The following is a 12,389-nucleotide window of genomic DNA, read 5'->3' as shown; positions in this document are numbered from 1 at the left end:
CCCAGAATAGCTTAGCCCTTTGTGCTCCAGGCTGGTTTGCAAGGAAAGGTTGATTTTCTCCACCTTTGTGAAAACATCAGTCTCTGAGAAGGCGAACATCTCACTTATCCCTCCCATGAAGGCTGCAGGAGGTTACAAGGAGTAAGAGTATTTTCCAACATCCTTCACTGCTTAAGGAGGTAAAGGGAAAGAGCTTTTCCCTCACTTTGCAATGGGAACACGTACCGTCTCCGTGGTTACAAATCAATAAATGGCATTAAGCCTCGTATTTCAAGAGCTGCCAGCGGCATTTTGAAGGCACAGCATACACTCTGTTACATGATCTTCTTCGGGTGGTACTTTGGGTCTTCTGCACATTCACAGCATGGTACCACTGGGGATACGGTGTCGCAGCGCAGTTGCTTGTCAGCTGGATCAGGGGTGAGCAGATGCACTCCAAGCCTCCGGGATCATGGGCACAAAGCAGGTGTCGGGGTGTCAGGGGTGGAGGCGCGAGCAGGACCGTGCCTCTCGCTGCAGTGACTCTGGGATGAAGCCCCTTGCAAAACAGCAGTGACTAGCACTCTCGTTAAATCTGCAGTGCACCTATTCCATGGTTTTGCCTGCGCCTTGCTGCTGAGTGACAAACATAAACATGCAGTTGTCCTTACTACATTCTCACAAGCATTACCATCTCATTTTATGAAGTTTAAGTGACTCACCTTGGCTAATTGGGAGTGTTAATGACTTGTAGTGATCCAGATTTCAGCTTGCTCTGGAAGTCATCTGCTTTTCGCAGCACAATGGTCATTAGTCCCCTGCCCCAGTATCAGTGTTAGCTCACAGGCGGAGCCCTGAAATACAATAACAAGCTGTGTACATCGCAGCCAATTTTTAATTTATTTTTATAAAACTTCAGCACCATGTTGGGCCCCAGAAGTTCTCATTTAGACCAAAGCCACTCCCCAAAATACAGCAGCTGAAAGAGCCAAGGGATCTCCTTCTCAAAGGGCAATGATTTCACACCCAGACTGTAGACAGCTTTCATTTCAGGACAGCTCAGAAAGTGGATTCTGTGAGTCGCTCTCTTTATTCCCAGCCGGGTGTTAACCTCGAAGCGGAGCCAGGGTGTTTTCAGGTCAGGCCTCTGCTACCAAGTCTCCTGGCACAATTGTGACAGACAGAGCTGTGATGAGATAAGACCCTCTGAAGGCAGAGCTGTGCCAGCAAAAGCACCTTGTGCACATGTAGGTATAAGCAGAGAAAACAGCGCTTTTGTCCGGGTAGCTTATTCTGCTCAAGAAGTTGGAATTTGCTCTCTCAGCAAAAGCATGGTTTTACTGTTAGAAGCTGCACCTACCTTCAAAATGTTTGCTCTTCTGACCAGCTGTTGTAGCTATGCTGTCAAAGCCTTCCTGGCTTTCAACTACCTGAAGTATCCTGACTGTTAAATATTCAACAGAGCTAATTGTTTTAGCCAAAAACCTTGAGCTTCGGTATCATGCTGTGTTCAGTCCTGGGACAAAGCACTGCACAAACAGTTTCTAGCTGTCAAATCAATAATTTAACCTTCTTCCTCATGTTTAAATTCTCCTCCAATCCCTTCCTAAAAAGGAGAGGAGAGATTCAGTGCCCAAAAGATTGACTTAATCCACAGCAGCTGAAGTACAAAATGCCCCCAAACTGTACCCCTCAAAATGGTCAAACTTCTGACCTCGGCTGTCCCATCCCTGAGTCTTCCCACAGCCAAGCTTTTGAAAACACTGTAGGAAAAGCCTCACACACTGAACCTAGTGCTGAACTGATGGAAGGGATGCTGCCTTGGCTCTGCCGCGCTGGCCAGACAGTTCTGCTCAGGGCTGAAGTGCTTCACATGAGCAGTTTCTCTCTAGAGTTTCTCATTTAAACCCCCAAGAAAGAAGGCAGACTTTTAAGAAATGACCAGTCTTCTCCTGTGTATGGGATTGTTTCAGGTGCCCCTAATCCTCTGTGGTGGGGTTACCTGCAGCCTTGACAGCCTCCAGCTGCAGTATGGGATGACACTGCAGCAGGAGAAGGCAAAGCACATCACCTTTCCATTTAAGAACCTGCAGTCTAGGGGTTAGTAGTGAAAACTGTCTGTGAAGAGTCTTCCTGAAGGCTGGATAAAACTGAGTCTCCAAGAAAGTGCTGGAGAGGAGATGCCATTTCACACTTGTGTCATCCATGCTGCCCTTGGTAAAGCGCTTGGTGTTGCCATCACCAGCCTATCGAGATGACCAGTCTTGTGTATTTTATCTGGAATCTTGTGCAATTAGCCCCTGAAAATCAAAAAAAGCAAACTCAAGTTCTTTCTCAAGTGGGCAAGAAAGTTTCCCATAAAACTTCACACACCCATGAGGGTGAAAAAGTAATTAGCTGCAGGAATTTCTCCAGCCTGAACACAGAGGTGAACCTCAGAGATGTGTCAGTGGGTATCTGGAAATCACAAGAAGTATTACTAAGGAGAAGATGCTGCACATTTTATGTAAAATGTGAGCAAGAGAAAACCTCCCGGCATGAGCAGGAATCATAACAGGATCAGCTGGAGGAATCCCTACAGGTTCAGTGGCAATAGCGTAGCTGTTGAGAAGATTGGGTGTTTCAGATGGGTTTTATCTTCCCATTATTTTGAATGACTGCTGTCATTAAAAGCAGGAAAGGAGAGACTACAGTTCAAAAGCTTTACATTCTTAAATTTCTGCAGGCCTACAAAACATTATTTTTCTCTCTCTGGAGGTCTCCCACTCACTAATTTAGCTATAAGTGTACCTTAACTGGGCTGAAATGCTCATTAGGTTCATCCACTTGCAATTTTCACAGCATTCTCTCGATTTCTGTATCAGCAGGTTATTCTTAGGAGCTGTTTTCTGGTGTACTCAGTAAAGACGACTGCTTGATCAAGAGCTAGAGAGAAGTCCTCTGGGTGCTCAAAGTGTTTGACTTCAGACACAGGAAAAAATGTTCTGCTTAGTGGTGTAAGAGTAGTCAGAAACTGGCATATAGGTAGCAGCACTAACTTTTACTGGTAGACCTCGCTGGGGATGGTACCAAATAAGCACATCTCTGCTGAAATACACACATGGGGCTTGCGCAGTGATCAGCCAGCAAGGCAAATACCCGCGTCTGTGAAGTACTGTAAAATGTTATCTGGGGAAAGCAGGCATGGTGGATGCAGCAGGACATAACAACCCTGCCAGAAACTCAGTTTGTAGCATCTGCCAAATCTGAAGGACACTTTTCTGCTAGACATGGCCAAATTCATCCCTGGTGCAACTCACACTGCTACTCATGTCTGGCCTCACCACTACCCTTCATCTATGCCTGACTGGTGATGACATCCTACACCTAAGCTTCTGCACCCCAACCACTAGGATCACTCTCACTTTTCATTTCCCACTAATTCTGAGCTCATATTGCTCTGGTTTGTCTGGCACTGTTTACATACAGACATGGTGTTATCCTTTCATAATGACTTTCTCATTCCCTGGGGAAATGTGTGAATTTTTTCATTTTTTCCATAGTTTCTCAGATACTCACCCAAGCACATCTCTTGGTTCAGTTTGTTCTCGGCATCAACTTTTAGCTTGCACTGTAATGAAAAATTGCCAGTGCTACTGAATGCAGTCTTTTTACAGTTCTGCTAAACTCATGCTTACAGGCACATCCAAAAGCCTTCTAGCAGGGCTCTCCAGCAAGTGAAACGCTAGAACAGCGATAAAGTGCCTTTCTTAAAACAGTCTCAAATACTGCAACCTACTGCACAGAAGTTATTCTCTCCACAGTGCCAGTGAAGAAAACAAGGGATGAAGAGGTGAAGAATGTATCTCCGTTCACAGTGTCACACCGTCCAGAGTCTCCTGAGCAAATCTCTGGGCAGGGCGGTGCATTTGCACAGTGCAGAGTAGCCGAAGAGCCGCATTTGCACCCTCCCGACCCTCTGCCACAGAGTTGGCAGAAGCAGCCGCAGTGCGGTGCCAGCCCCGCTTCCAGAGCCGCAGATATCTCTGCCCAGCGTGCTGTAGACATAACTGCAGTGACTTACCCCAGATCACACAATGAGTCAGTGTCAAAGCTGGCTCAGTCAGCTGGCCTCTAGGCTCAGGCTTTAACCAGCCTTCAGGAGAGGGAAACAACGCCAGTTCAGACATTCCTTAAATACTAGGGCCGCAGGGGAAGGCGACAGCATCCTGCCTAGACAAGAGCAGGAACTGCATTTGCTTCTCATTTCCAAGAGCCTGAGATATGTGCACCTTGTTTGTTCCTGGACTGACTTCTCTGGAAATGCGTTCTGCTGGTGACTCACTGAGGTGGGAAACAAGGCCAGGCTCCCAGGCTGAGTCACCCCGGGTGCAGAGGATAGGAAAGGATGCTTTCTGGTAGCAAGCACCAAGCAGGTTAATCACTCGAAACTACTAAAATCTTCTGCTCTAGAGAAACAAGAGGTGGTAAGCAAAACCTTAGGGGCTGACTAGGAGAGTCACCAAGCTGTCTTACTGTATCAGTCGGCATGATACTTGCCATGCTCCAAGCAAAGTGACAGACAACCATAAAACGGATTATTTTATTCTGAAAGATGAGAGAAACATGGAAAATACAGCTCAGAGAGAGCACAAGAAGAGGGTGATCATCAATTTAGCTACTATCGGTTTTGGTCTCCCTCTCTCTCTCTCTCTCCAGAGATCTGACACCTTAGGAATGAGGAGAATAAAGCTTTCTTTCATGGAAGATACCTATTTTTTAGGTTAGAAAAAACATCAAAATTACTCTCCACATCACTTGTGAGCCCTGTCTTTTTGTGTTAAGGATAAGTAGAAAAAGAGACAAAGGAGTTTTGTTTAAGTGGGGAGTAAGTCATGTCTGAGTTAGTATGGCTGATGTGAACAGTTTATAAATAGAACTTCACTAAGCCTAACAAATTAAAAATATTTACATTATTTACCTAAAACAAACAGTGCAAGGACCATTCATGAGACAAACAATGGGGAAAAAAATTAAAATCACACTTCTGCATTCTTGTCAGGTGTGAACTGAATTTCAGCTATCTGCTGGTTAATAGGAGAAATAGTTGCCTCCTCCCATTACAGAAGTGTCTGAATAGCTTACTGAATTTATGACACAGACAATTTAAATCTAGATGTCAAAATGCTTTTTCAGATTGCATTTATTCAGCAATGTCTCTATTAAAGCTGGTTAAATGTTTTAACTTCCATCCCAGACAGAGTATTGATTTTGACATTTTGAGAGAAACAGAGTAATGCGTTTGGGATAAAGAGATGAATATTTAGAATTTTCACAAAATGACATATTCCAAGAACAGAAGCTAAGCAAATTAATATGAAAATAAGAATATAAATATTGAGCTATTTCATGGGAATGCACAAATTTTCATCCACTGTTTGGCCTGGTCAAATCAGTGCTGACCAGGCAAGGAGGTGAAGGCGGGGATGGCTGCACAGTGGCAAAACCAAAGAGCACAGAAATACTGCCAGGCCGCGGGGTTGCTCTGTCTTGTTGAGCTGGACCTTCTGCATTCGTTTAGGTATCCTGCTGCCACTGCAGCTCCTTCACAAGGACCAGATGGACAGGCTGGATGCAACACAGGTTGCAGAAGTGAGCAGGCTTGTGAATGATGAAAGGTTAAACGCGTGCAAAACAAAAAGCGAGACACAGAAAGCGGGTGAGCATAACAAAACAAAGTAAGGGTGGATAAGCGAATGTGCATCTCAGATGAGATTAATTATACTCTGAGTCTAATCTTGCTGAAGATGGAAGACACACCTCTGGCAACTTGGCTTCGTGAAAATACCCACGGCTGTCAGGTCTCGTTGGCTAAATGCCGTCGTGCAAAACGGTTTTACTAGCCCTATCAGCTCATTAATGCACAATTTGCTAATGCACAGGCATGAGGGCCAGGATTCTGCATCAGCGGTCCTGTTGTGGCGGTTTTGTCTTTGTGCCGGAAACTTCTGAGAACATGTTTAAAGAGACAGTTCTCCTTTAATTCAGGTAACAGTGCACCATGCACTGCAGGTTTCATCGAGACCTCCAAAAGCTGAAGATCTGTTTCCATGAGAACAGCTATGTCCATCTTCTATAAAAATGTCTTTGGTTCCTAAAATAAATGTTTTATATTAAAAAGGTTCTTAAAGAAAGTTTCAGATTTAAGTGATCAAAGTTATTGTCATTTCTTCTTAACATCTGTGGGTATTTCTTCTAATCCTGGGCTCAGTAAAGACCTATTTAGGAATTTCCAAATAACTTACTCTTCAGTTCCCCTTGCTCAGATGACTTCTTGTATAACTGCACACAGCACTGCTATATTTGTACATAAACCACGTTAAAATTCAAACAAAAATGTCAGGAAGTTCAGATATGAGGCCTTTAATTCCTATACAGAACACGTGCAAGGAACATTCAAAGGAAGTTTCAATCCATCGTAGGCATCCGAGGAATGATGTTTTCATATTCAGGGTAAAACAGGAGTCAGAAGTAACCATTATCTTTTGGTCAAGTGTTTTGCAAACATAAATGTTCCCCTTAATCTTTGGAAATCAGGACTTTAGACTGCATGATATTTTAAAATCTTGTTTTCTTTTTAAGTAAATACCTATACTTTTACATATACATAAGTAAACGCTTGCACTGGATTAATTAATAATTCAATAGCCTACTTGAGACGTAAGCCTATTTAAAATAAAGCGTGAAATTCTTACACTGGGTATTAAAACATAAGTTTAATATATATATATTTTTAACTGAATGAAATAAAATTCAGGGTGAAAACCATAAACGTTTGCTGTTAAAGTTTTAAAGAACATAAAATCACCAAACAGATGGAATTACCATCTGAACATCTGGAACAAGAATTGGCTGAACTAAACCAGCTTTTGATAAAAGTGATTTTTCTACATGTGCGGAAAGAATATTGGAGCTGAACAAATTGAATAATCTAAAACAGAAATAGCAGTAAGTTCAAAGTTGAGAAACTAACTGGGAACTAAACACCCAAAAGCTTGTGTTCCTCGCTAAGCTGCAAATAAAAGTGAGGAATGAAAGCAGCACCTCTCTTCATGCTTACATTTTGAGGGACACTGTGATCAGCAGCAAGCACTTTGATTCACTAGCTGCAAACAATCTAAATCAGTTATGTTTTAATTAAAAATATACAATGATGAGCTTTGCATGGTTTCTTCTGTGGACAGCACACTTGCGACAGTCTGCGTGGTTAGGTAAAAATACTAAAGGGAGAGGGTTTTTGAACAGCATGTGTGTACTGAAAATGGACTGAGCCATGAACTGAGCCAGGCGCTGAGCATGCGGGCACCCGTCCCGGCTGCTTGGAAGCAGTGGGCTTCCACCCCTGCACATGGGCACTGCAGGGCTAAAACACCGACCACTGCTGTGTAAATTGTCTGGTTTTTCATTCCTGCATGACGTGGGTACATACTTTTCTTTGCCTCCTTTGGCCCAGGCTTAGCTTGACATGCCGTGTGCTGCTGTGGGTCCAGGCTGGCTTCTCTTCACTTCAGCCCACACCCAGTTTTAGTCTCAGGACCCATACATGTGTAAGTAATAGTACCTTTGTTAGGGGAGAACTATATATATGAAATAAATATGCAATACATATGCTCTTAAAAGATGTTTTTGAACGATGCGCTGAATTCACAGCAATGTATTTTCCATGGCAGCAGGTGACTCCTCAGAGAGATGGGGAAAGGGGCATACAGCACAGTTAGTCACATCTCCTAGGGCTGGGACAGCAGAGAGTAAATTGATGAAACACACCATCAGCAACACACAGCAGTGGCTCAGGAGTGCCAGTGCTGTTGCCTGTACCAATGTTTGACCGCTAATCGTTGGCTCCATTGTGTAAGCCAGTAGCATCCAGGCCTTGCTATCGACTTCACCATTGAAGAGGCAATAAAGGATTGATAAGAGGAGAGCATCCTGCCCCAGAAGGCACCAGAAGCTGGGTGATTGCCCAAGAAACATGAAGTCAGCAAAAATCTGTGAAAACTGGGTGAGAAGCAAAGGCAGCAGGTGGAGATTGCAACCACCAACTCAAGACTGAAAAAACTTGTGTGTCCCCCCCCCCTTCTTGCTGATGTACACAGCAAGTGAGGCTAATTAAAATATAACTAACCAATAACATGTGAAATGGTAATTATGGACAAAGGAGTGTAAACTTAGGTTTTTACTAATCGTGTAATAGGATAAATAGGGTGTAGTTCCTTTGTGTAGCATGCTAGCTTCGTGGAATTATGCCCTAGCACCCCTCTTTGTGCAACTATGAAATAAAACTGTTATCTCAGCTCTGTGTGAGACTGGATCTTGCACACCGGGTGACGAACCCTGTTTGAGGGACAACAGCAGGACTGGGACTTTTGTGTGCATGACTGAATAAAGGTTCCAAGGCTTGGGGTTCCTTTAGGAATCCTCTGACAGAGGTCCACATTTTACAGCCGAGGTTGTCAAGAATATGAGCAAAATACTCAGGTGGAATTTATACACCCCCTGGAGGCCACAATCCAGTGGACAGGTAGAAAAAATGAATCAAACACTAAACCGACAAATTTTTCAATTATGCCAGGAAGCCCAAAATGGGTTGAAGCTTTGCCACTTCCCCGCCTGAGGATTAGAGTGACTCCTAGAACTAGAGGAAGGATAAGCCCGTGTGAAAGTCTGCACGGCAAACCTTCTAACGTCAGTCTGACAGGGAGGCCCCAACACTTGCATCTCGTAGGGGAAAGGGTATGAACCGGGTAAGGTGTTGGGTTCCATCCACAAATACGCCCTTTTAAGAGCACCCATATCCCTTGATTTCCCGGCACACTCTTTGTGTGCCAGAGATCAGGTCTGCCTACGGACGGGGAAGGACGATCCCCGTGAGGAACAGCAGAAGGGACCCCACCGAGTGTCGCTCACTGCGAGCGCTGCTGTGAAACTGGGAAGAGTGGAACCCTGGGTCCCTGACACGAGGGTAAAGGAAACACCTCCTGGGCTGGGGCGTGGATGCCTGAGGGGCCTTGGAAATTCACTTTAAGATGCAGTTAACGAATCGCACCTGCAATGCTGCTGAAACCTTGGTTCATCCAGCTTGTACACAAGGAATATCTCTGGTTTGTGTCCTTACAGCTGTGGGGGGAAGAGCCGTATTGATCTGTTTGTACAGAGAATTTAACCTGTGCTAAGGATGGACATCAGAGTTGGAGATGGAAGTCTCGGGAAGTTGATGAGCGCTTCCGTTAGACGGTATTGAGCGTCAGTTCTTGGTGATTGGAACTTGTCGCTTAATTCCGCGTGTGCCGCTTTGGAGGCGGAAACCCCGAGCAGCCCGGTGTGAGCCCCGCGGTGTGTACAGCAGGGTGAGCCTCCCGGGGGGAATCGCTGCCGGGCGCTTTGCACTTGCCCGCGGCCGCGGTTCATCCCGGTGCTGGTCGCTATAGTTACCGCGGGGTGAGGGGGGGGGAGCGTGCGCCGGGCTGGAGGAGCCCCCGGGGCGGGCAGTGAGGCTGCGGGCAGCGGCCCCTCCCTGTCCGGGGCGGTGCTGGAGGAGGAGCCGGCGCGAGCCGAGGGAGCAGCAGAGAGAAGGGGAGCGGGGCCGCGCGGTCGGTCGCCTGGCGGCTGCCGGGAAAAGCCGCGACGGGGGGGGCGGCGCGGTACGGCGGGACCGGCGACAGAAGACCCGCAGGGTCGGGGGGGCGGGACGGCCGCCTCTGGCGCGTGGCGGGCGCTGCAGTCACGTGACCGGGGCTTCCGGTCGGCCATGTTGGCTCCCCGGGGCACGCCGGGAGCTGCAGTTTTCGCGCACTCGGCTGCCCGGCAGTTGCGTCGCTCCCGGGCGCGCGCGGCACGGCACAGTCCTCGCTACCGGCGCGGCCCCGCGGCGCAGCGCGAGGGGCGGTTTTGGGGCGGGTTCGTGCAGTTTCCCGCGGGCTGCCCGCGGCTCCCCGAGGACCGGTGTGCCCGTGCCCCGGCAGTGCGCGTGCGCGGTGGCGGCCCCCGGAAGTGCCGCAGTTCCCAAGCGCTTTCCAAAGCTGCCCGTGGGGCTCTGGGGGTGCAGGGCTGTGGGGTGGCTGCATTCCACCCCCCCCCCCACCCCTCGGCATCGCCCGTGGGGACTGCGGAGGGGGTCAGAGAGCAGACGGGGTGAGCTGTGCTGTGGACCAGAAATGGAGGCAACGTTTTGCCTTCCTGTGGCTTGAGAACAGACGCGTGTGGCTGATTGAGGGGCTCTGAAACAGACGGAGTTGTGTGGCTTTGGGCTCAGAAACAGAGGTCAAGTCGTGCGTTTTTGGGACTTGAGAAGCGGCTCAGCAGGCAGGTTTTTGGGCTCAGAAAGAGGCACTAAGGCGGTTGGTTTGGGGGCCAAAAGCAGAATGCAGTTTGGCTGGTTTTGCAGGCAGGTGAGAGGTGGAGGGGTGTGGGAGGGCCCTGGGGGCTACGGGGGAAGGGAGGGGGTGGGGGTCGGAGTGGCATGGGACCCTGAAGCTCGGGAGGCCGGCGTGCACCAGGCCAAACTCCACGTCTGAGGTGGTCTCTGGGGGGAAACGTGCTTCTCAGACCCTACGTGCCCTCTTTGAGTTCAGCAATTCTTTGTACACAGCTTAGAATAATTATGAACTAATTAATAATACAAAGTAATGAATACTTAGACAATGTACAAGGAGGATGTTTACTCCTAACACTCAAGCTCTGACCGTGATTGATTTACAGCCTTGTCAAAAGCCCAAGCTGTTGCCGGTAGCTGGAGCCTGTGAGGAGAAAGAGCTGAAATCAAGCGGAGTTTCAGTGCAGAGCTGAAGTATCACTGAGCCAGACCTGTAGCCAACAGGAGCTGGAACAAGACGGGGTGTCCGCTGTCTGGAGCCGGGATTAGCCAGAGCCACGATTCTCTGCGGCTGTGAGGAGCAGGAGCTGCGCTCAGCCGGGGTGTCGACTGGCTGCAGCACCCCTTGGCTCGACGGCGGAGGCTCCTCAAAGAGGGCAGGATTTGAGGTGAGTTGGTGGGAGAGAGAGGAGCAGCAGGGTAGGAGCCACAGAGCGAGGGATGGCTTCTGAGTACGACGGATGCTTTATCTTTCTGGTTTTGTGGCTTCCACGGGAGATGCTGGCTGCAACACCTGCTTTTTGGGGGCAGCACGGCACTTCCCAGGAGGGTGCTGTTGCGGTAGAGGTCAGTGCTGGCTGGCATGTCGGTGACTGGTGGTGCTCTATCTTGCAGGCGATGGAGAGGAACCTGGTGAATGCGGGAGCATCCCAGTTAGATGATGTGCTCCTGATGAGGATGGATTCTGGACCGTGCTCTCTGAAAGGTAAGTCAAGGGGCAAAAGTCGTGCGTCGGGTGGGGCCAGCAGAGGCTCTACCATCAGGGCTGTGGAGAGGGCTATTTAGGCTTCCTTAAGTCTGGGGGAAGAGAGCAGGGTCTGTCCCACAGGATGTGCATGTTCTGGCCTGTGTCTGTGTCCTCATGTCACTTGTGGTGTCTGTGTTCTATGCGGTGCCTTCCCCACGTCTCTGTGGTGCCCCGTGGGCTCTCTGCACGGCGCATGCACCTTGGTAGGTGTCCATAGGGTCTCGGATGCCTTGCTGCTTTAGAAAAGAGCCCGTTGAGCACTTCCCGTCTCGTGAGTGGAGCTTACAGTGTGTTTTGCATCACAGATGTTTGTGGAGGGTTCCCTTTGCGGAGGAGATCTGGGCCAGAATGACAGCTCTGCTCTTCCGAGTTCTGTTTCCATAGAGGTCCCTCCCCTACAGCACTTCACACCCTCCCCCGTGTCCTTGTGGTCCTCGGCCTTAAAGCCCGGCTCCTCCCACGTCGGTTGTTCTGGTTGTGTATTGCACTGCAGCACTCGCTGTTGTTTTTGACTGCACCTTGCTTTGCAGGGCTTTGTGTTCTGCAGGTGACACAGGGCCATCTGGATCCCCAGAGCAAATCCTCGAGCGAGGTTTGCCGGAGCGTACAAACGCAAGCGAAGGAGGAGCGGGAGCGGGGCCCGTTGCGAAACATCTTCCTTGGCTCCCGGTTAGGAAGGCTGACACCGTGGGGGCGTGTGGAGCAGCGACGCTGTCAAGGCGCATGGTGAGGTAGTTCCAGGGGTGGGTTTAGAATGGGGGTGATCTGCCACTGTGGCAGGTAGGCAGTGAAAGGGATGTTTGGGTGAGGGGTGGATTGAGTGGATGTTGAGTGAGCGTCAGTTTCTGAATGTGTCTAACCTTGTGTGTGTGAAGTTTTTTTTTTATTTCAGGTTGTATTTAATGTTAAGATAGTAAATTTTTTTTAAAATTGTATTTAAAAAAAAGCCCAGGTGGGGGTTCAGTATCTCTCTTACTCAGACAGAACCCTTCCTCAGGCTTTCTCTGTGCCCCGGAGCTCTCTCACAGTCTT

This window comes from Strix aluco, chromosome 5, assembly GCF_031877795.1.
Source record: "Strix aluco isolate bStrAlu1 chromosome 5, bStrAlu1.hap1, whole genome shotgun sequence".
NCBI lineage: Eukaryota > Metazoa > Chordata > Aves > Strigiformes > Strigidae > Strix > Strix aluco.
Note: the sequence above shows the minus strand (reverse complement) of the source record.